At 56.8% G+C, this 22,317-nt stretch overlaps 1 long non-coding RNA gene across 3 annotated transcripts; it reads right to left on the minus strand.

Moving 5' to 3' along the window:
* Positions 1–17,697: 17,697 nt before the first annotated feature.
* Positions 17,698–22,311, minus strand: LOC125612101. Of its 3 annotated transcripts, XR_007342412.1 has the most exons (4): positions 21,539–22,311; positions 20,966–21,094; positions 20,611–20,709; positions 17,698–18,960 (listed from the first exon to the last, which is right to left on the minus strand). It is a non-coding gene; the product is annotated as an uncharacterized LOC125612101 (long non-coding RNA). The 3 variants fall into 3 exon arrangements; XR_007342410.1 differs by having other exon boundaries at positions 20,966–22,311; XR_007342411.1 differs by having other exon boundaries at positions 17,698–20,061; positions 20,966–22,311.
* Between the last annotated feature and the right edge of the window lie 6 nt (positions 22,312–22,317).

Genomic DNA, 22,317 nt, shown 5'->3' on the forward strand with positions numbered 1-22,317 from the left:
AATGGGGCTGGTGTTCGCATGGTTGTCATTTAACTTTCAGTTTTAGCTCAGCTGTCTTCATATACAGGTTTCCTGCAGAAAGCCTGCGGTGGGCCTTGCTCTTCCACGCATGGTGACCACCTCTGCTTTTTTTTTTTAAATATACATGGGCACAATATCTTTATTTCACTTATTCATTTGTACGTGGTACCGAGGATGGAACCCAGTGCCCCACGTGTGCGAGGCGAGCGCTCTGCCACTGAGCCCCAGCACCTACCTCTGCTTTCACTTGGAATGTTGAGCCTGTTTGTTAGTGTGATTGTGATCTGGGTAAATTGGGTTCAAGTCTGTCATCCTGCTATTTGTTCTTTGTTTTGTTTATTCTTTCCAGCCTTCTTTTGAGTTACTCAAGTAACATTTTTAATATTCCATTTTCATATTTTCAATTGGCCTTGAAGCTATTTATTTTCATTCTATTTGTTTGTAGGGGCATCTCCAGGGATTGAAATGTCCATCCCTAATGATCAGATTCTGCCTTGATTTACTATTACACCTGCCTGTATAATGCAGGGATTTTAAAACATTCTACTTCATTTTACTCCTTTTCAATTTTGCTGCTCTTTTTATTATTTCAGCTCTTTCTAGGACATCAATGTCCTAGATAATACATATTTTTGCTTTCAACAGTCCCTTTTTACAAGTTTTTAAAGGTTTACATAGCATCAAATTCAGCCATGGGAAGTGTACAATTCTACAATTTTTCATTAAACTTATGGGGTTTTACAACCACTGACATAATACCCTCTTAGAAAATTTCTGTCACTCCAGAAGGGTTCCTGTGTCCATTTTCAGCCACACACCACCGTCCTCTGGGCCTTCGGCACCTCTAGTACACTTCATCTGTCTGCCGTTGGCCTTTTCTGGACAATTCACATAAATGGTAGCAAATCAGACGATATGCTGTTGACTGCAGCTGGCTCCCTCCACTTAACATGATGTGTTGGGGTTCATCCATATCGTCACGTGTATTAGTGGTTTGTTCTTCTTAGTGCTGAGAAACATTCTATTGCATAGCTAAACCATGCTTTGTTTATCCGCTTCCTTTTTTTTTTTTTTTTAATTAGTATGGGGATTGAACTCAGGGGCACTCCACCACAGAGCCACATCCCAGCCCTATGTTTATTTAGAAACAGGGTCTCACTGAGTTGCTTAGCACCTCACTTTGGCTGAAGCTGGCTTTGAATCCCTGATCCTCCTGCCTCAGCCTCCCGAGCTGCTGGGATGACAGGTGTGCGCCTCTGCGCCTGACTATCCACTCACTTCTATTCCACTTGATGGGTATTTTCATTGTTCCCACTTTTGGGACGTTATGCGGACATTCCTGCAAAAGCCTTTTTGTATACATATGTTTTTCTCTCTCTTGGGTAAATACCCTTGCAGTGGGATTGCTGGGCTGTACACCACGTTTACATTTGACTTTTTAAGAGATGACCAAACTGTTTTACCAAGAGGCTGGGATGTTCTATGCTCTCACTTGCAGTGGACGACCCATTGTGTCTTAAAGTAATGAGAAAGGAGCACACGTCGTCTCTGGTTTACTCCCATATCGAGTTCTGTTTAGTTCTTGTAGAACTGAGTCTCTTTCTGGTATAATTTCCCTTCGTTCTGAACATCTCATTGTGTAGGTTTGCTGGCAATGAATTCTCTCAGTTTGGGTTTATCTGGAAATAGCTTTATTTTGCTTCCATTTTGGGAGGATAATTTCACTGGCTCTGGGCTCCTAGGATGATGGGTTTGGTTTCTTCCAGCAACTTGAGATGCTTTCCACGGCGCGCTGACTGCACTGGTGCTGGTATGGAGTCGGCCCTCATTCTCGTCATTCTGTCCCTGTATGTGATGTTTTTAAAATATTTCTGCTTATCATTAGTTGTTTTTTTTTTTTAAATCAACATCACTGCAATGTCCTGGCTGTCACTTTTTTCAAGTTTATTCCTCTTTCTCCTTTCCTCTCTGGAGTCCCATTTTATGCCTGCAAACTGCTTGAGAGCATTCCGCAGATTCAAGACGTTCTGTTCATTGTTTTTCCAATCTGTTTTTCTCTGTGTTTCAGTGTTAATATATATTTTTCCTGTTCTCAAGTTTACTGATCCCTTCTCTTCTGTGCCTAATGTATCGTTTCCCCGGATACATTTTCAGTACCTATATTTGATTTTCAGAATTGCCATTTTGTCATTTTTTTAAAATCTCCATTGATATCTCGATACCATGTTGGCAATCTGCATGTTTTAGTCTCTCTCTCTCTCTCTCTCTCTCTCTCTCTCTCTCTCACACACACACACACACACACACACCTTTAAAAATCGTATATTATTTTATATCCCTCTACCTGGGTCCGGTCTGCTTCCACTTCCTGTGTTTTCTCTCTTGATTCTGGGTCACATTTCCCATTTTTCCTCTTGTCTAGTGTTGAATTTTACTGATTTGTTGAAAGTGTGGGTCAAAACCAATTGCAGTTGAAGGAGCATACTTTCTTCTTTGGGTCTGGGCTCTGTCTGTTTCCTGGAAAGCCGAAGCCCTCTCCGTCTGCTGATGAGACACAGGGGTGGGTCCCTCCGAGCTCTCGTGGCGTGTAATTGAGCTGGGATGAGAAACAGCTTTAATTAGACGGAGCTGCCTGTAATTAGACCAACCACCAACATCGTCTGCCTTTTAAAAATCTTGTCAGTATCTGAGCGGGGAGGGCTGGGCTGCCGTTTCAGATATTTTTGGTTCTCATTTAAATTCAAGTTCTCTGGGGTCCCGCCATCCCATCGCTGGGAGAATGTGCGAGATTCTGCACGTGCTCTCTCCTCCTGCCTTTCCTTGCTCTGCATTCCAGAAGAACTTGGCCGAGGAGGTGGGGGCTCTGCATTGCTTGACTAAGTGATTCTTTTGTATTGAAAGCTTGTCCCTGTGGCCTGAGTGACTTCTCACACTCAGGATTCTTCCAGACTCAGTGGGACCTGCCATTCCAGACTCTATCAAGTCCGAGGCTGGAATGCTCTTCTCTGGTCCTTCCAAAGACCTCCTGTCCGCGTGGCTGTTCCTCTCTTCGCCGCACACAGGCAGCTTCTCCCCCAGTGCAGGAGCAGCCCGGCTCCGGGCCTCTCTAGAATTCAAAGGTTTTGGAGTTTGCGTTGATTCCGCTGCTGTTTCTTAGCACCAGGAAGGGTCTGGTTTTTATTTTTTTCTGGGTTTACTCTTTAGCTTCTGACCGCAAGAACAAAATCCTTTTGCCTCTCTCCACGTCCTCACTGGAAGCACGAATCTACCCAGGGGTTGCTACTGGGGTGAGTCGTAGACACAGATATTAATGGGATAAACAGACAAAGAGGTGCGGCCCTACGCAGGCCCGGTGGTGCCCACTCGGAATTCCAGCTACTGGGCGTCTGGGACGGGAAGAGCTGACTTCGACTCAAGCGCAGCCTGGACAACCTCAAGACAAGGGTCTCATGAAGATCAGCGCCATGAGCAGAGGCACGCGGTTCTCTTCTTTTCTGGCAAAACGATCATTTTGCGGATGAGGACCCTGAAGTTAAGAGAACCAAGCCCCTTGTCCAAGGTTGCACCACTAGTGCACAGCAGTGTCGGCCCAACCCGGCCATTTGACTGTGGAAGCCGTATTCTGCCGACTCCATGATAAATAAGGGATAGATTTTAATAAAATTTAATAATATGGATAGATTTTGTCCTTTGCTTTGAGGGCCAGGCAACAGTTAATAAATGTCACTCTGTCAAATGTCCTGCCCTCACTCGCTTAGGCCCTGGGACACAGTTCAGAGGAGTGCTCAGCTAATATTTATGGAACAAAGGGACAAATGCCCACCCACAACACCACACACGCACACGCACACACACATGCACACACGCACACACACACACATGCACACGCACACTTAACCTGACCTGGCAGAGGAGCCCTGTGTCTGAAAGGTTCTGGGACTCTCTGTCACAAGGATGGAGCTTCCTCCCCTTCTCCGCCAGCCAGTGGCCCTGGGGAACTAGGGACCAGGACAGCGAGGACAAACGTTGAGGTTCCAGTGTGGCCCCGAGCTGGCAGACATCCTCTCTGGATCTCACCGGGCTCCTGGCTCCAAGATGCCTGCAGCCATTTGATCACGGTTGATTGTGGCCATGTTGACATCGGGGTCCAGGGTCGTGGCGCTGGGAGGCTGCGGGCTCATCAAGGGGTGTGAGTCGGGGACTGTGGGAACCAGTAAGTCCTCGTTCTTGGGGGACTGGATTATTAGCCCAGGAACCTGCGTGTGGTCAGCACTGGGTGATCCAGATGCCCAGGTCGTGCCTGGACAGTCCCCCGGGGCCAGTGCACGTCCCTGCGTGGAGGCTTGGAGGGGAACCCTGACCACCCGGGCCACCAACACATCATCTGTCGCACCCTGCAGACAAGACAAGACAAGGGACAGCGCCTGACCCCCTCCCTGGTGTTTAGGTGGCTCTGGAAGCCCATGGGATGTCCATCATGTCACCATGAGATTTGGCAGGAGGGACTCTGCTCTCTTTCTCTTCTCAGGAAATGGCAGTCTGGGGCTGCTGTCACCCTCAAAGGGGACACTCTCAGGTTGAGGCCTTGCCACCAGGCTGCTGCCCCGCAGGCTCTGCACCCATGTGAGGGGCCAGCCCTGCTGGGCACTCTGGTTGACGGTGTCACAAGGATTCTGAGGCTGAGCCTGGTCAGTGGCTCTCCACCGGGGCAAGCCTGTCCCACAGAGGACATTGGCAGTGCCTGGAGAGAGTTCCAGTGGTCACCACGGGGTGGGAGGGTACTGGCATCTCGTGAACCCCTCAGGGCACCCGGTGGGCCCCACGACCAGGAGTCACCACATCCTGTGAAATGTCAGTGACACCAGGTGAGAGACCCCGGCTCCGTGGGAAAGCCTCCTGGGCCTGGAGCAGGGGGCCGCTCGGGGGCCTGAGGGGGGCCTGAGGGCCCCGAGCCTCGTCCTTGCAGACCCCAGTCCAGTGGAGAGAGCAGCGCTGCCCCCACCCACCAAATGGGGCACACAGAGGTGCAAAGCCCACACCTGAGGACCCTGCAGTGTCCCCGAGGCCTGGGGACGTGCCGCAAGGCTCAGTGGGGCCAGACCCTTTGGGCTGGAGCTGCCGCTTGGTCTGATGGACTCTGAGGATCCACCCCTTGTCCCTGGGGACCCAAGCTCAGCCAGCTCCAGAGCCCTAGTGAAGGGGGAGGTGCACTCAGCCACCTGGGGTCCTGGGGGTGGGGACAGGGCAGCGGCAGGTCCTGGGAGAGGGAAAGGCCACCAGAGAAAGCAGTGGAAGAGGCAGAGACAGGGGTCCCCCCCTGTCCTGCGCTGCAGATGACCGCTCCTTGGCACCTGCAGGGGACTCCAGGCCTGCTCTAGGGACGGAGCAGAGGGTTCCTGCACAGAAACCCCCGGGGCATGGGGACATCTGAGGATGGGGGCAAAGTCAGTGGGCGGTGCTAGATGGAAGGCTGAGACCCTGTCACTCTGCCTCCTGGGACATGGGTGGCCAGGCAGGACCTCAGACAGGAGGACGGCAGAGTGCCCTTGGGGAACAGATGGATCAAGCAGAAAGATCCAGGGACAGCAATGCCCAGTGTCCCCCCGGATGACCAGCCCCCCACCCGCCTCTGGGCCTGGCTTTTGAATCAAGAGCAGACAGTGGAGGACGCTGGACACCCCTGAAAGTTCCTGATGTGAACATCGAGGCCCGAACAGACACACGGACTGCGCCTGGGAGAGACGGTGTCCATCTGTCACCTCTGTAAATCACTGTGATGTCACACACTCAGTGTGTGAGTGTGTGTGAGTGAGTGTGAGTGTGTGAGTGTGTGAGTGTGAGTGTGAGTGTGTGTGTGAGAGTGTGTGTGAATGTGTGTGTGGGTGTGTGTGAGTGTGTGAGTGTGTGATTGTGTGAGTGAGTGTGTGTGTGAGTGTGTGTGAGTGTGCGTGAGTGTGTGAGTGAGTGTGTGTGTGTGTGAGTGCGTGTGTGAGTGTGTATGTGAGTGTGTGAGTGTGTGGGTGTGTTGCTCGTGAGGGAACCCAGAGCCCTGAGCACGACAGACAGGTGCCAGCCACCACCCCCAGCTTTGAGGGGACAACAGGACACAGAAACAATAATGTCATTAGAAGGTTTGGGAGAGAAAGTTGAGGACGACTCTCAAAATCATGTCGCACCATAAGTCATCAAAACCCGGAGAGATACGGTAAGATTAGAGGACGGGGTGGGAACACCAACACGCAAATTAGAGGGTTCTGGAAAGATGAAATGTGCAGAGGATATCGATAAAACAATCGAGGAAAACATCCTGAGAGACGTGAAGGTCAAGGCTGAAAGGACCCCACAAGGGCTCAGCTCGGGAAGTGGAGCAGATTTCCACCAGGGAACATCAATGGGGAATTTTAGGACTTTGCCAGAACACAGGAATCTGCAGGCTTCCAGAAAGGTAGGGACAGAAGGGGAAGGCTTTAAGCTACTCAACAGCAACCCCGGGAGCGAGAAAACAGTGGCACGGAGCCTTTTACAATTCTGAAGGGAAAAAAATTCCTCACTTAGACTCCTATGTCGAGCCAAAATACAAAAATATCCTTCCACGTGCGAAGTCTTGAGAAATGTACTTCTCACCCTTTCTCAGAAAGCTACTGAAGGATGCGCCCCACCAAAATAAGGGTGTGAACCAAGAACGAGAGAGATGTGGATCCAGGAAGCGGAAACCCAGCTCAGAATTGGTGAAAGGAGCCTCAAGTGATGGGGAGGGAGATCCATCATGCCCTCTGCAGAGGGTCCCATGTCCAGTTCAGAATGGCCGGAAGGTTCTGGGGAGACTTTGTTCAAGATCATGAGATTGGAGAAAGCCTGATATAATGAAGATACCAAGAATGATTTGGACAACCGGCCAGAAGTTTGCGGTTACAATATTTGTGATGAATACACAGAAAACTAAGCAAATGAAACAAATCAGTAAGAGTCACCAGGTTGAGTGCCACCTTGATCAAATTATGGGACAGTTACTTAGGAAGGATGCAGGGAGGACAGAGGGCAGAGGGCCGAGGTTTGGAACTCATCTCCTGTGGCGGGAGGTGACAGACACTGCCAAACACGAAACACCATAGCAACCCGAGTTTCATGCCCCGTCGGGGAACTGGGTACCAGAGGGCTCCCCTGAAGGCGGTGACGGGGCTGCTTCAGGGAAAAGGAGGCAGAGGGGTGGGGGCTGGAGCCTGCTCGACTCCTCCAACCTGCTCAACTAGCTGATCTCACCCGGACCCTGGGGCAACTGGTCAAAAATCAAAAAGTAGAACTCTATGATGGAGCACATGGGAAAAAAAGATTCAATCTGAATGAGACCTCTGTCTGAGTGAGGGACACTGGACCAGCATCAATCTCCCGATTTCGATGACATTCTTGGGTCACTGAAGGTGGCATTGCTGGGTGGAGCTGGGGGAGGGCCTGCGGGGATTCTTCCAACTATTTTTGCAACGGTTTGTGAGTTTTACACTATTTTAGATTAAAGTCATGCAAACAACACAACAGTCACACCAGGAGAATGTGTTGACCCCAAAGCCACATGTCACCTCTGCCCAGGTCCTGGGTGGAGGCCGGGGGCTCCTGGCCTCACGGGTGAAGTCCCCGGCTGTCTTCAACAGGAATCAGAGTGGCTGCCTGCTGGCCGGGGCCTCGGAGCCTTGGTGGGAGGCCAGGGTGGCCATCTTTGAGAGCGGGGATGGCCAGAGGCCAAACTGTTCTTCTCTGGCATTTTGTGTGGAGCTACGGAAGAGAGAGAGAGAGAGAGAATATTAAACCAAGGCGTGTCCCAGGTGCTCTTCAGAGGACACCCGGGCCTGCCTGTCACTGCTGGGAAAATGAGCCTTGATCTCCAGCCGCACTTGGGAAGAGTGGCCCCCCGGAAGGCTGCAGGACTCCCCACCGCAGGCTGAGGCCCCGGCCGAGGGACAGCAGGGCCAAGGCTGAGGGGGGCCTCCTGCCGGACCTTTACCTCAGGCCTCGCCGCAAATGAACCGATGCGGAGGCGGAAGGAGGGGCAGGGAGAACTGGACACTGAAATCAGACGGTCTGAGTTTAATATCGGGCAACTTGACCCCGAATTTGCTTCAGATGGTGCGACCTTGGCAGGGCCTCACACGTCCTGAGCCCCCGTCCTCACCCGAACCTGGATGTTCAGCTGCCCCAGCATCTCTCCACGGTGCACATAAAGAACGTGGCTCAGAGAGGTTAGGCAGCTGGCCCGGGTCACACAGGGTGGAAGCGCCATCGACGGTTTAAAGGCATGAGGATCAGAAGGCGTGAGGATCTCGGGGCTGGCTTTCTGACTCCACCCTCCGCCCGTGTCCTGTGCACAAAGGACTGTGGCCGCTCAGTGGAGCTGTTCTGAGTCACCCGGCTCCGGGAGCTCTGTCTTACTGCAGCAGGGAACAGCTGCCCTCTGTCCCCGGGTCTGAGTCTCTTGTTCTCCTGCTTCAGGACCCGCAGAGCACCGCTACAGCTCCAGGGGACACACCGGTAAAATCCCAGATGCTCCCACTTAGCAGCCGTGACCATAGGTAGGTTTCTACCCTCCCTCCCTGAACGTTTCTGTCCTTCCTCCACAACAGGGATGCCAACGGCAGTCCCCTGGGCTAATGGATCATTTGAGTTTGCAGTGAGATGATGCTCGATACCTGACACGTGACGAGTGTTCAGTAAATGTGTTTAACCACTGCTAAGTACTTACTGAGCACATACTACATGCTGACCCTGATCCTGAAGTGAAGAGGCTAAATAAGACGGACCAGGGCCCTGCCCTCATAGAGCTTATATTCCAGAAGGGGAGACAGGATAAACATGACAGACAACATAATGGTCACATGTGCTCTGAAGCACAATGTGACAAGTGACTGAGGCAGGGGGCTGAGTAAGACAGGCCTCTCTGGGGAGTGACATCCAAGCCAGGCTCCAGGTACCAAGAAAGAGTCAGCGAGGGGAAGAGCAGGAGAAGGGGTGTGTGGGAAGAAGGAACAGCACATGCAAAGGCCCTGGGGTGGAGCTCAGGGAGGCTGGTGGGAGCAGCCAGTCCCCGTGGTCCCAGGAAGCGCAGGTGATTGGCGGTGAGAGCGGCCGATACCAATGTTAGCTGAAGTTCAAGGCCAGACCTTGGGTAAATGCTTGGTTCACGCTGGACAAGTGCCCATGAGGGAGGCCTTCAGGCCTGGCTTGGGTCGTGTTGCCATGGACACCTGTCACCAACCCTCAGAGCAGCTCCCGGAGGTCACACACTCTGGGTCCTGACCTGACCTAGCTGGCCACGGGCCACCTGGTTGAGCCTCTCTTCCTGTCAGGGGGGCGGGGGGAGGCTGCACAGGCCCGGGGCTGGCGCTCCTCGGGGTGTCCACACACGGGCTCCAGGCCGATGGCCCCAGGCCAGGCCGCCGTCCCTCCTGCACCAGCCAGGCTCCAGGACGCAGCTGGAGGAAGTGCCTGGATGACAGGGACTGGGGGCGGCCAGGGGACCGTCCAGACAAAGGAGCTGCCCAGACGCACTCCTCACGAGAGCCGGCCTCCGGGCCACAGCCACAGCGGGCAGTGCCACGCCCAGGACCGGCCTGCAGCCACGTGACCCCAGAGGAGCCGTAGGCACAGAGCGCAGCTGAGCCTGCTGGGGACAGGGCCCCGCTGCAGCCTCCACGCGGGCACAGTGTGCCCCACACAGACCCGGCACAGCCATGGGGTCCTGCGTGGCTGACAGACACACACAGCGCAGGACAGACAGACGGACAGACACACAGTGGGGCAGGAAAGCACAGCAGAGTGGGCCGCTCCCGGGAGGACGCGCACACAGACGTCGCTGCACACGGCACAGAGCCGCGGTCGCCGCCCTCGCTGCGGAGCGGGTGCCTGAGCCTTGGCGGGTAGCGGGCGTTTCCCTGGCAGCTCCCTGACCCTTGCTGCAGAGCTGCGGGCAGCCTGGGTGGCCTTTGTGATGCTGTCCCTGGGGGACACCCGCCCAGCCCCTCCCCTCCCCACGTGGGACCCTGGAAGGACCCCCCACCTGGCTCCGCCAAAGAGCCCATGATGGTGTTTTCATGAGCAGGCGACGCGCTCATGAAAACACTGGGACAAATCCCCCTGGAACCTGAGCCCGGATCAGGAATTCCCAGTTTCCTAGCAGTGGACATGAGGGGTGGTGTCCCCAGCTGAACTCTGACGGTTCCAAAGGCTAATTCTCTACCTCTGGGTGGAGGGGACTCAGTGTCCATTCCTGCCATCCAGGGTTGGGTAAGGCCATCCTCTGGCACAAGGACCTCTCTGCCACCCTGGACTTCTGGCTCTTCTTCCCACAGGCCAAGCTCATGAGTGCCTCAGGGCCTTTGCACCCACTCTGCTCACTGTCTGAAACCCCCTCTACCCAGGTCTTCTCCTGATTCTCTCCTTCCCAACATTCAGCTCTCAGCTCAAATGTCACCACCTAGGAAAGGCCACCCTGACCCACCTCCTCACAATCCCTCCTTTAAAGTGAGCGGCTCAGGCTCAGTTGTTTGCTACCATGGTTCTGAGTCCTGGCTGCTCGTTAGTATCACCCGGGGGGTGGGGGAGCCTATTCAAGGATCTTTCCATAAGGACCCCTGCTCTGTGGGTCCTCAGTGCTGGCACTTAGAAAAAAACCCTCACGTGATCTAATGCGCAGCCCAGACTGAGAATTCCCAGCCCAGAGGCTTCACAGCCAGCAAGAAGGAAGAACCCTGCAGCCCCCATCCTTGCTTGCAGTTTATTGAGCACCTACTATGTGCCCACTGTGGTGGTTACGTACTTTGTGCCTGGTGCTGACTGTGCGCCAAGCACTGTGGAAAGTCCCAGCTGGGACAACAGCTCTGTGATGTGGCAGCTGCTACCATCCCCATTTTATAGGTGAGAAAAGGAGGCACAGACAGGGACAGTTGCCTGCCCAAAGCCACACAGCCAGGAAGCGGCAGAAGCAGGAATGGGCCCAGGCGGGTGGCTCCAGGGCCTTGCCCTCAATGCTGACCCTGAGCCGCCCTGTTCCGTCCAGTCCTCATGACTCGGCAACCACCGCGTAGAGTGAGGAGTAGGCCAAGGCCATGTGCCAGCATCCAAGCCACAGCCACTGGGACTCCACAGTGCAGGGTGCCACCAGGGAGGGGGCGGCTTCCTGATCCCTAAGTCCTTGTTCCTCCAAGTCCTGGAAACCAGCCCTCGGGGAAAGGCGCAGACCAGAGGCTGGCCCCGCAGCCCAGCCCAGCCAGGCTGCCTGCTGCCCGCGAGTGGTCACAGTGTCCTCTCGGTCCCCCGCCACACTCCCTGATGGCAGTTTTCTTCCTTAACTACTCCAAGCTCAGCTTCTCTGGATGGAACGTTTGCCTTCTTCCTAGAAATGGGAACAGTCCTAACATCTGAGTGGAAGACCCCAAAGCCAAGGCACCTTGAGCCTGCTGTGGGTACCCTGCAATGAGCCCCAGGCGCCACCCGAATGCGAGACTAGAGCACAAAACAGGAACGGGACTGTGCCAAAGCCCTGGGCAGGACGTGCCCCTGATAGGACAGCCCCGGGACAGTCAGATGCTGTTCCTCCAGCCACCAGCCCCAGCGCCACAGCGGGTGCTGGATGGAAATGCGCTGTGACACAGGTGGTGACATTTGGGGGCCTCCAGCTTCCTCCAGAGAGGAACAAGGCACCAGCGGCCCCTGGGGACCCTGAGCTCTGCGTGACACCTTCGGATGCCTAGAAACCACCCGCGTGCGTCACTGCCCTGGTCCATTAACGTGCGCGTGCTATTTCGGGCGGGTGGCCGTGTTCTCCGGGGTCACAGCCTCAGCAGAGCAGGAAACAGCCGGGCAGCGGGCGGCGGTGACGGGGAGGGGAAGGGCCGGGTCCGGAGAGCGGGGAGGTGGCGTCTCCAGCGCCTGGCGCCGTCCCTGAGAGTCCGGCGGGCGGTGGAGACCAGGGCCGCGCCCCCGCCGCGCGCCCTGGAAACGCCAGCGCGCCCGAGCCTCGCGCTCTGCCTGGAGCTTCCTGAGGAGTCTGTGGCGCCTGCCCCACGTGGTTGCGCTGACATCTGCCGCAAGGGGACATCCTGTCTGGGGGTTGAGGGCACAGTTTTAATGTCCAAGCTCTAGCTGCCTCTTCCGGAGGCGGACCCCCCCCCAGCCCCCACCTGGCCACGCACAGGGTTTCAGTCCTTCCCAGAGACTGCATAAATGTGCCACCTTCTGCTGGGTGACCAGGGCTCATCGTGCCTTCCCAGGATGCCTTGGACGTCAGGGAAGACCCACTGGGTCCCTGGGCCAGCCTCCCCCCGGGCCAGGCCAGCCTGGTGAGCTCCTCCCATTCCTGCCAGGCTCCACTTCAACAGCCCTCTTTCCTGTCCCCAAGCCCCCATCCGCCCTGAGCCCTGCGGAGGCTGAGCTCCCCGCCAGGGGTCTTCCTGGTCTCTCCCACGGGTCCTCCTCCAGCTTCACTTCCCAAGGACTCTGGGGCCTGAGCTTGCCCTGTGCCACCCAGCGAAGGTCCTGCCCTCCCCGTCTGCCACTCAGGGCCCTTCCAGACCTGTGTCCTCTGATCTGCTCCCTGACCCCGGCTCTGCTTGGGGCCGCTGAACTGGGCCCAGCACGCTTCCCTCCATGGGCTGAGGTCTCAGGTTCCTTGGATTCTGCTCTCTGTTTAGAGATCAAAGGGACAGGACGCTGGCCCCCAGCCGGCCCGTGGACTCATCCCAGGAACTTGATTCTGTTTGGAAAGAAATATTTTGACAAGTGCTGGGAGGAAGGCAGGAGGCTGCGAGCCGCTGCCAGAGCCCCGGAGCTGGGGGAGGTGGCCCTGCGAGGGGGGCTTTCCCGTCCCTGAGGAGCAACAGCTCATACGTGCAGGTCTCGGTGCCTGGGGACTGCGGGAGCTCCGTACGGAACACACTGAAGCCATCGGGGCACTTGGTTGCTGGCGGCAGAGCAGCGGAGGAACCCTTGCGGGAGGCGCCACGTACCAAAAAGCTGGCCCAGGAGCAGTAGGGCTCAAGTCAGGTGGAAATGGCCGTCTTTCTTAGTGCCCAGTCCAGACCTAAGGGCGATTTTCTCGCCCATCTGCCCTCTGTAGCAGAGTCACTTAGGGTCGTCTATATACAAGAGAAAGGTAATGTTTTGCAGGAAGTTCAAGGTCAAGGCATTAGCAGTTCCCGTGTCTGGCCAGGGCTGCAGGGTGCCAGTGGTTGCGTTCCCATGCAGTGAAGGGCAGAAGGGCAGAGGGGTCTAGTGGGCTCCGTCAACGCTGCCCGAGGTCCCCTTCCGAAGGCCCCGGCCACCGAGCTGCAGGGCCTGGGCAGCGGTCTTGGCACCAGGGCTGGTTTCCCGGCCTTGGTTTGTGGATCCGCAGTCCTGCCTCCAGCACCGAGGGGAGGGCGGGAAGGGGAGGCCCCCGGAAGGAGCGTGTCCTACTTCAGCGCCCACCCACTGTCACAGGTGCGTCAACAGCCGCCAGGAACAAGGGGGTGGGAGGCCAGCTGCGGGCTGCTGAACATCCTGTCCCAGCCCAGGAGGGGGATGGCGGCGGGGAGCCTCCGCCAGGTGCGGTCTCTCTCCCAGAGTTCCTGGGTCTGGAGAATCTGAATCAGGAAACTGGTAGAAGTCGAGGGTGGCCACGGGGCGGGACCCACAGCCACATCTCGCTAAAGGACAGGCGAGGGCCTGTCCCCATGGCGCTGGGGATGGTGGGCTGCCCCTGCCGTCACTGCGTCTTCTGATTTGTCTCAGCTTCAGGACAACCAGGCCGGGCTCCATGGGTATCCCCATTTTCTCGAGGAACTAAAAGGCAAGAGGTGTGCTCCGTGTCCCCAAGCTCAGGGGTCTGCACTGGTTTGCAGCCCTGGTGGGCGCAGAGCTTAGGGGCACAACCAGGAGATACAGGAGCCAGGAGAGGTCTGAGAGCACTAGGTCCTTCCCAGAGAGCTCTCCCCCACAGAGCAGGCAAGGGGCTCTTGCTGGGGGACCGCACCCCACCTTGTGCGTGTACTCACACAGGAAAGACGTCTGCGTGTCTCCCGTGCTCAGCTCCAGGTCCTGCAGACATGGCAGGTTCAGAGAGGGCAGCCGGACCCCTCTGGTGGAGAATTCAGGGCGGTAATGAGCGGCTTGCTCCAGGTCATCCAGAGAGAGCAGGCAGACTGACTCGTGGTCTTGGTGCTCCATGTAAGATCCTCTGGAACAAAACAGTGACTTCCAGGGAATGTTAGCAGCCATTTCCAGGGACGGTGGCTTCCCATGTCCCTCGAGGTGCCTGCTTGGGTACCAGCAGCTGCAAAGCCGGGATCTGAAGGCGGCGCTGGCTTCAGGGCCCAGCTCAGGACCACCTCAGCCCTCAGCCCCTGCTGAGAGGGAAGCGGAGAAGCTGTGGCCGTGCTTGCTGAGACCGGGCCACCTCGGGTTCTCCATGATGACAGTGGAAGCTGCTGAACCCGGGAGCTTCTTGAGAACACTCCCTGTCCCTGCTGTGAAAATCGAGCAGATTTCCCTCAGGCTGAGAGAGAGGTGCCCAGCGCAGGGAGCTGTTCACGGAGGAGAGTGACAGCCCTTTTCGCTCGTCCTGCTGGGGATGAGCAAATATGCAGGCGGCTTTGGCCAGGCACTGAGTCCAATGCCTATAATCCAGCGGAGGCTGAGGCAGGAGGATCGCAAGTTCAAGGCCAACCTCAGCAACTTAGTCAGGCCCTAAGCAACTCAGTGAGGCCCTGACTCAGAATTAAAAATGAAAAGGGCTGGGGATGTGGCTCGGTGGTAAAGTGCCTCTGGGTTCAATCTTTAGTACCAAATTTAAATTTAAATTTAAAAAAATTGCAGGAGGCTTTGAACTTCAGTAGGGTTTAGGGCAAAGGGCATAAAGGTGATCTCTTCTGGTCCTTAGAGGCAAGATGGACACCAGCTGCTACCTGGGTCACTCAAACACAAAGCCACAGGCAAGAGGCTCAGCCTCCTCTCCATCTGCCTCCTACTGCACGGAAGCTTCCAGATCTCAGCCAGGCTGCTCCCTGGGAACACACTCACAGATGTGAATTCCCCCGCGTGGCCCCCCGACCCCGTGGTCACACAGGGTGCTCCCATCAGGCTGCTCCCAGGATACAGACGGTAGAGACAGGATCACAGACCCCCCCTGAGCCGCCTGTCCCCGGGATTCAGGGAGTATTCTATCCCCTGCCCAGGGACGCCGGGCTGTGGAGCCCACAGGGGCCCAGCTGGCCCCGGGGGGCCATTGAGAGGCTGTGGGGACCCTGTGTTGGAGACAGCCAGGCCGAAGGCCCGGCCCCCCTCCTCCTGCCAGGCCACGGCTGGTTGGACAGCTGCAGTGTTGGGAGCTGGTGGGTCCTCAGAGGCCGCTGTCCATCTGCCCGCATGGAGGAGGCTCAAGGCCATGACCGAGCCCCAGGCCTGCGGGGTCCTGCCCCTCTCCTCCCAACCCCCAGGCCAGGGACGGCCGTTAGAGGAGTTGGGGCAGACGACGCCACATGTTCTCATCGCCATCGCTGCCCGGCCAGCCGCGAGTTTCCAGCATCTCTAACGCCCGGTCCTCCCCTCTGTGGGCAAAGAAGGGCAGCTGGGGAAGATGAGCCCAGGGCCGCCACATGCACGCAGGAGAGACGGAGGAGGGCACAGGCCCCGCCCGAGCTGGCGGAGGCCCTCCCACCATGAAGAGCCGCAGCCTTCCTTCTGGGGGCAAAGAGCCGTGGTGAGGCAGCCTGGGAGTGTCTTAGGCCGCAGCACCCCACGGTGCGTCGTGACAGAAGTCCAGCTGCCCCTGGACCTCACCCCCACAGCCCAGGGGAGGCAGGCATGGTTCGGTTGTACACTGGGTGCTCACCCTATCATCTGCAGCTGGGGGCACCAGGGGTGGGCGGCCAGCCCACTGCAGGCCAGAGACCCCTTCTCTTTCACAAAAGTCAGAATTTAGAGGCCCAAGGTCTCTCATTGATGGGGGTGGTCCTGGCTCTGTAGGATCTGCAGAACTGGGTCCCCGTGGCAATCAATGTGGCCAGCTTTTCCTTTCCACCCCTCTCGGCCGACAGCAGACTCTCTCTTGCGTGTCTGAGACCAAAATTATAGGGAGGGGAAGAAACCACAGCATTCAGAGTAAGTCGATTCCCAGAGACAAAGGAGACACGTGGAAGAGGCCCCACTGCAGTGGAGGCAGGGGGAAGCACTCGGAGGCCGGGGAGGGTCTCCGGTCCTTCCCAGCTCAGGTCCCGGGAGGTCCAGTCTGACGTGTTCCGTTGCACGATCTCTGGACCCTCCTCAAATTGACCTGAGCTCTCCTGGGCAGGTTAACATTCTTTGCAACTAAACAATTTACAACAAACAGGAAAACAGAACGGACTGCGGATCATGAGCTCTCAGAGGAAGCAGAGGGCCATCCGGGGAGCAAAGCAAAGTCAGGGACAGCCCAGGGTCCTAGGGGTGACTGTCGGCACCACCCCAGCTTCGGCACAGCCACGTGGCAGTGCTGAGCCGCCCAGCCGGAGGCGGGGTCTTATGACCATAGAACCTGGCAGAAGGGAGGGGTGCGTTCCCCACTCCTGTCAGCTCCGTCTCTGCCCTCTGGTACCTGAGCTAGCCCGGGCTAGCCTTGGAAGGACGAGAGGCCACGTGGAGGTCAGCCGGGACCCCAGCCCACAGCCAGCACCAGCCACCAACCCATCCACAGAAAGCCACTGTATCAGTGAACACAAAGGACAGCAGAGGAGCCACTTGAGAAATCCTAGATCACTTTATACGAAGTGGCAAGGCAGTATAACTGTAGTTGACAACAGCTCAAGAAATGGGTGCCTGGACTTGGCTGCTTTTTAACCAGAAGCGAATCTTATGCCTTGGCTCTGGGAGCCACGCTGTGCCCTGTGGAACAGATAGTGAGGACTAGGTGGATTGTGGGGAAACTGCCCCTGGAGGCTGGAGAATGAGTGACATGGGCTGGGGGGGTGGCAGGACACCTAGCAAGGCTGTCACCCAAAGAAGCTGGTAGAATAGAACAAGTACCAAGTGAATTTATGGATCCCACTAACATGGAGAGAGAACTGTCTTCAACAAGGAATTGTGTGGATTTCAGGGCGCTGAGTGGCTACACGTGTGATTCATGGGAAATCCATCACGTTTGAGGGAATTGTATTGGTAAGAGAATCACTAGCTTGCATTCAAAAGGACGGGCAGTTCAGAATGGAGAGTCCCCTGGGCCCATGCATTCATAAGCAGGAATCAGACCAATATTTCTTACGGAAAAGAAGGATCTCAGAGGGCAGGGGCTCAGTGGGTGGAGGCGAGAACGGAAGAGCCATGGACTGGGGGCCTCCAGAAGCAGAGCCAGGCAGGGAACATATCCTATCCCCAGAGTCGGGGACCCCACCAGAGGGGCCTGGCCAGATTTCAGAATTGCTAGGGACCAGCGATTGTCACTGCTGACCTTCCTTTCCCGTGTCACCTCATCGTGGTGCACTCAGCCTGAGGGTTAAGACAGCTTGTCCCTTAGCTCTCAAGTCCTTGGATGAAGGGAAGCCTCATCAATGCTCAGTCCTGATCTAGATGTGAGACTGGACGTTGAACCTGGGCTGTAGTTGGAGGAATATGACAGTGGCTTGAGGACAGATTTCACAGAATTTGCTGTGGAAGGAAGGTGAATGATTGGGGACCAAAAGGTAGCTGTGGGAGGATTTTTAATGGCTGCCGATTCCTCCCATCCCAATATCTCCACCCCTTTGCAGGGTGACTGTTGAGTCTCCCATTCAGGGATGGGGTCTGTTTTTTCATCTCCTCAAATCTAAACTGGCCTGAGACTTGCTTTTGCCAAGAGAAATCTGGCAGAAGTGAGCTTATGTGGGTCTTGGAAGCTAGACCTCAGGAGGCTTCTTAACTACTGCCTTCACCCTCAGAATAGACTTGAGGTTTGGAGCTACAGCAGCTATTTTGTGACCATGAGACCTCAAGCGTCACGATAAAAACCAAAAAGCTAAGAATGTCCAAGAAGACAGATGATGATTCTGGACTCCCGATAGCATTTTTGAGGCCTGAACTACCTCCTCCATCACATACTCTAAGATGAGAAAAATAACTTCCTATTTATTTGGAACCTAAATTTCAGGCCGGTGGTTCTCAAAGCGTGGCACCTACTTGAAGAGCAGCATTAATAGCATGAAGGACCTGTCGGAAAAGCACGCTGTTGGGCCCCACCCAGATGTGTGGACTAGAACCTCTGAGCTATCTGGGCTGAACAAGTCCTCCGGGAGATCTCAGCCCGTGTTGGCATAAGCTCCTTGTTAATCTGGAACTTATTTACTTGTATCTGACACGAGCTTCTTGCTGGCACGTCTCGGAGCCTTTGTGGACAGCTGTCTCCCTGCCCAACATGCCCAGTCCCCTCCCTGTCTTTTTCAGGAACTGAATTAATTTCAATCACAGAAACCCAGGACGGCAGAACATTCAGCTGCGGCAGTTTGGCCCCGTGACTGATGATTTCCGGGATCTGGCCTCAGCAGCCTCAATGGCCTGGGTGGGAGCAAAGAGCTGAGAAATTGCTCCATTTAGAGACTGTCCTGGTTCCAATTGAGAAACCCCAGGTCAGTGTCCCCGTCACACCAGACCAGAGCCCCGAGCTGCAGGCTCCAGATCCTTCTCTTGGCAGTCACAAACTACCCCGGCTCTCCTCTCTCCAGGGCACAAGCGGTGGCTCAGGCACCGGGGGTCACTAATGTTGAGGACCTTTGTTCTCGTTAGATTTTGCAGCATAACCAACCACGCCAAATCACGGTTGCTTCACAGGATGATTTCCTATTTTCCCAATTCTGTAGTTGACTGGAAGTTCCTCTGCTGGTCTAGCCTGGGTAGGTGTGATGCTGAGCCCTTCTCTCTTCATGTCACCTTTCATCCCGGACCTCTGTAGGGCAGCCAGGTCTTGAGCAGAAACTTGAAGGGTGGGGAGGGCAGAAGAGAGCGGTCTGAACTCTCCCAGGAGGGCAGCCCAGTCCCCCCCCCCATTGATGTCCTGCTCCCAGCACCTCGCCGAATCAGCTGGCCTGTCCCATACGCATAAGGGCCACCTCTAGCTATGCCGTGGGCTGGTGACATGTGGCATTCTCGCGACCATGTGTGCCGGTGACATCCAGGGCCGCGTGGCCTGGGTACAGTCTTGCTGGAGTCGAGTGGCGCCTGATGAGTGTGTGTGTGTGTGTGTGTGTGCGTGTGTGAATGAGTGTGGGGGCAGCAGGGGCTGTGCCCGAGGCCCCTGCCCACGCTTGGACCACCTTGGACTCTCCATGGTTCTCAGTCTCCCTTTCTGTGAAGAGGAGCTGATCTGATCCCCACGCGAAGCTGAGATACTCCATACGAAAAGGTCCCCCTGGGGCCTGGGACTCGGGATGGGGTCGGCGGTGGCCAGCCACCTGCGGCCTTTCCTCGTCTCCTTCCCCCGGTGGCCTCCCATTCATTAGATGGGGAAGCTTTGGATCAGAGACCTCGAAGTCACCGGCCGGTGAGCAGGGAACAGTCCCCGGGCTGCCATGTGTCCCTGGGCACTGCTCTCAGCTGTCACAGAAGCAGCCGACGCAGAGCCCCCAGCTCGAGCAGCAGCGCATCCCGTCCTTGTCCCGCCCTCACTGGGTCAGCCACTAGCGGCAGCCGGGCTCTGGGGACCCGCCCACCGCCCCTGCAGTGCCTGATTCTCCCTGGAAGGTGCCTGTGGCCTTGTGGCTTCGATGTGACATGTCCCTCAAAGCTCAGGTGTGAGAGGATGCAAGAAAGCCCCGAGGAGAAATGGACCAGGCCAGGGAGTTAACCCCCACCCGGGACCGACTGGGGGGGACTGAAGGCCGGCGGGGTGTGGCTGGGGGAGGTGGGTCATCGAGGGTCCCTGGGGACCTGTCTTGTCCTTGCTCAACTGAGCGCACTCATGAGCGCTCTCTCTCCCTCTCTGCTTCCCCGCGTGGTGTCCTGAGCTGCTTCCGTCCACCCCACTCTTCTGCCCCATGTTCTGCGTCACCTCAGGCCACGAGGAACAGAGCTGGCCTCCTATTGACGAAGGCCTCTGACACTGTGAGCTCCCCAATAGTCCTTTAATTGTTACCGCCAGGTCTTTTGGTCACAGCAGTGACAAAGCTGATTAAAGCACAGGCTGTGCCCAGCAGGCGGGCTGCCCACTGGACCCTGTCCCGGCCCAGGCAGGAGGCTGACAGCACGTGGCCCAGCAGGGCGCAGGCGGGTGGAGGGTCATCAGATGTGGCCAGGGACAGCGCCTTAATGAGGAGGCTACTCTGGGCAAGAGACACTCAGGAGACCCCCACTTCAGTCACCTGTTGCTACCAGCCTCCGGCCCTGGGCAGGGTGGGAGGGGAGAAGCCACCCAGAATCCCAGCTGCTCCCGGGGAACTTCCGATTTTAATGACAGCGACACCACACAACCAACACACCCTGGCAGCGTCGCTCCACCTGGGTCTTCCCCAGAGGTGGTGGGCACCCTCCAGCCAGAGGGCTGCTACCCAGGGAGCCCCCAGGGTCCCCTGCCAAGCACCCGCCCCCCGCCCCCAGAGCTGGCACCCACAGCTCAAGACGGTGACTCACGCCTTCTCCCAGGAGCAGGCAAGGGAGGGAACAGAGACTTCCCAGGCGGGAGCAGCCAGCCTCAGGGAAGCCCCCATCTGGCAGAGGCAATCTGTCCATCTGGAGGAGGGCGGAATGTGCCAAGCGCTCGAGCAGCTGTGCCCAAAGCCAGTGCTGCAAAGGCGAGCCACGGGCCCAGGGACCAGCTCCGCGGGAAATGGGGCAAGCCCCGCCCCCAGAGCCCCAGAGCCCCGCCCCTAGAGTTCTGCCCCCTGAGAGTCCTGCCCCCCCACATTGTAGCACATTGAAGGGCCCAGGATCCCAGGGTGTAAAGGCCCTGGACGTCCCTGGCCTCATGTTTTCCCCGCATTCACACCTGGTTGCTGTTTAACCCCATAGATCTCAGGGGCACGAGTTGACCTCGGGGTGCCGCTTTGGAAACACGTGGATCCCAGCAGCCTGATGTCCCCACCGGGTCAAAGCCCATGCTGACAACGGGTCTGTCCTGCTGGCAAAGAGCGAGTCCATGAGGAGAAAGGGGAGCAAGTCCGCAGGGACAGGCACTGGTGTGCACCCAGGTCCCCAGGAGGGCTCACTGATCGCCCTGGAGGGTGACCAAAGCCCTGCCCCAGGCAGGCTCCAAATCCACCTCGATCTGGAAGAAAGATCAGGGCTACCGCTGAGTCACGAGCTCCAGGAAACAGTCCTGTTGTGAACTACAGGCCTGGTCCCCAGACTTGTGCGCTGTAGCCCTGACCCGGGGGGCATGACGCTGAGGTGGGGTGACGCTGGGTCCCCATGTCTGGATGAGTAGTGATCTTATGAGAAGAGGAAGAGAGACCAGAACTGTTCATTTCTCTCTCTCTCTCTCTCTCTCTCCCCCCCTCTCTTGGCCACGTGAGAACACAATGAGGACATGGCTGTCTACAAGCCAGGAGGAGAGACTTACCCGCTGCCAAATTAGTCAGCACCTTCGTCTTGAACTTGCAGCCTTCAGAACAGTGAGAAATAAACTGCTGCTGTTTGAGCCGCCAGCCTGCGGCCCGGGGTCACCGCAGCCGGGCTGTAAGACAAGTCCCCTGGTCTCCAGGGATCTGGACTGGACCCAGATCCACTCCCACCTCAGCGAGTCTCAACCTCTCTGGCCATAACCTTGACTCCCTGGCCATTCTATGAGTGAGGTTTTCTTGTCCCCACTTTGTCAATGAGGTCTCTGGGGCCCAGATTGGTCGAGGGGACTTGCCCAGTCTTCCACAAGTGACAGACCCAAACCCAGGGACTCGGTTCCTGGATCCACGCGGTCACCCACGGCAGAGCCGGCCACATCAAATGTTCAGAGTGGTAACGGCCATTACTGTCCCCTGCTAGGAGGTTCCAGGACACAGAGCTGGGCGGAGCGCTGGGATGAGCCCGTCTGGTGCAGGAAGAGGGACAGGCTGAGCAAAGGCGGCCCCAGGGACCGGCGTCTGCTTGTCCGGAATGTGGTGCTGGTCCCGAGTCGGGCCTGGTTTCATTTCATAGTGGCCTCCCTGCCGAGGCCGCAGGGCACCGTAGGATGTGCAGCCTCCGTCCCAGATCCTCCCTCACCTGGAGCGGGGAGCCCACTGCTGGGCGCCAGGGGGTGGGAGGTGCGGCGTGTCCCGCAGGGCCCCAGAGAAAGGCTGGAGTGCGGCTCCTTAATTGGAGAGCTGACCAAGGGACAGGAGTGTGTGGGGCGGAGGGGCAGAG

The sequence above is a fragment of the Marmota marmota genome, unplaced genomic scaffold (genome assembly GCF_001458135.2).
Source record: "Marmota marmota marmota unplaced genomic scaffold, marMar, whole genome shotgun sequence".
Lineage (NCBI taxonomy): Eukaryota > Metazoa > Chordata > Mammalia > Rodentia > Sciuridae > Marmota > Marmota marmota.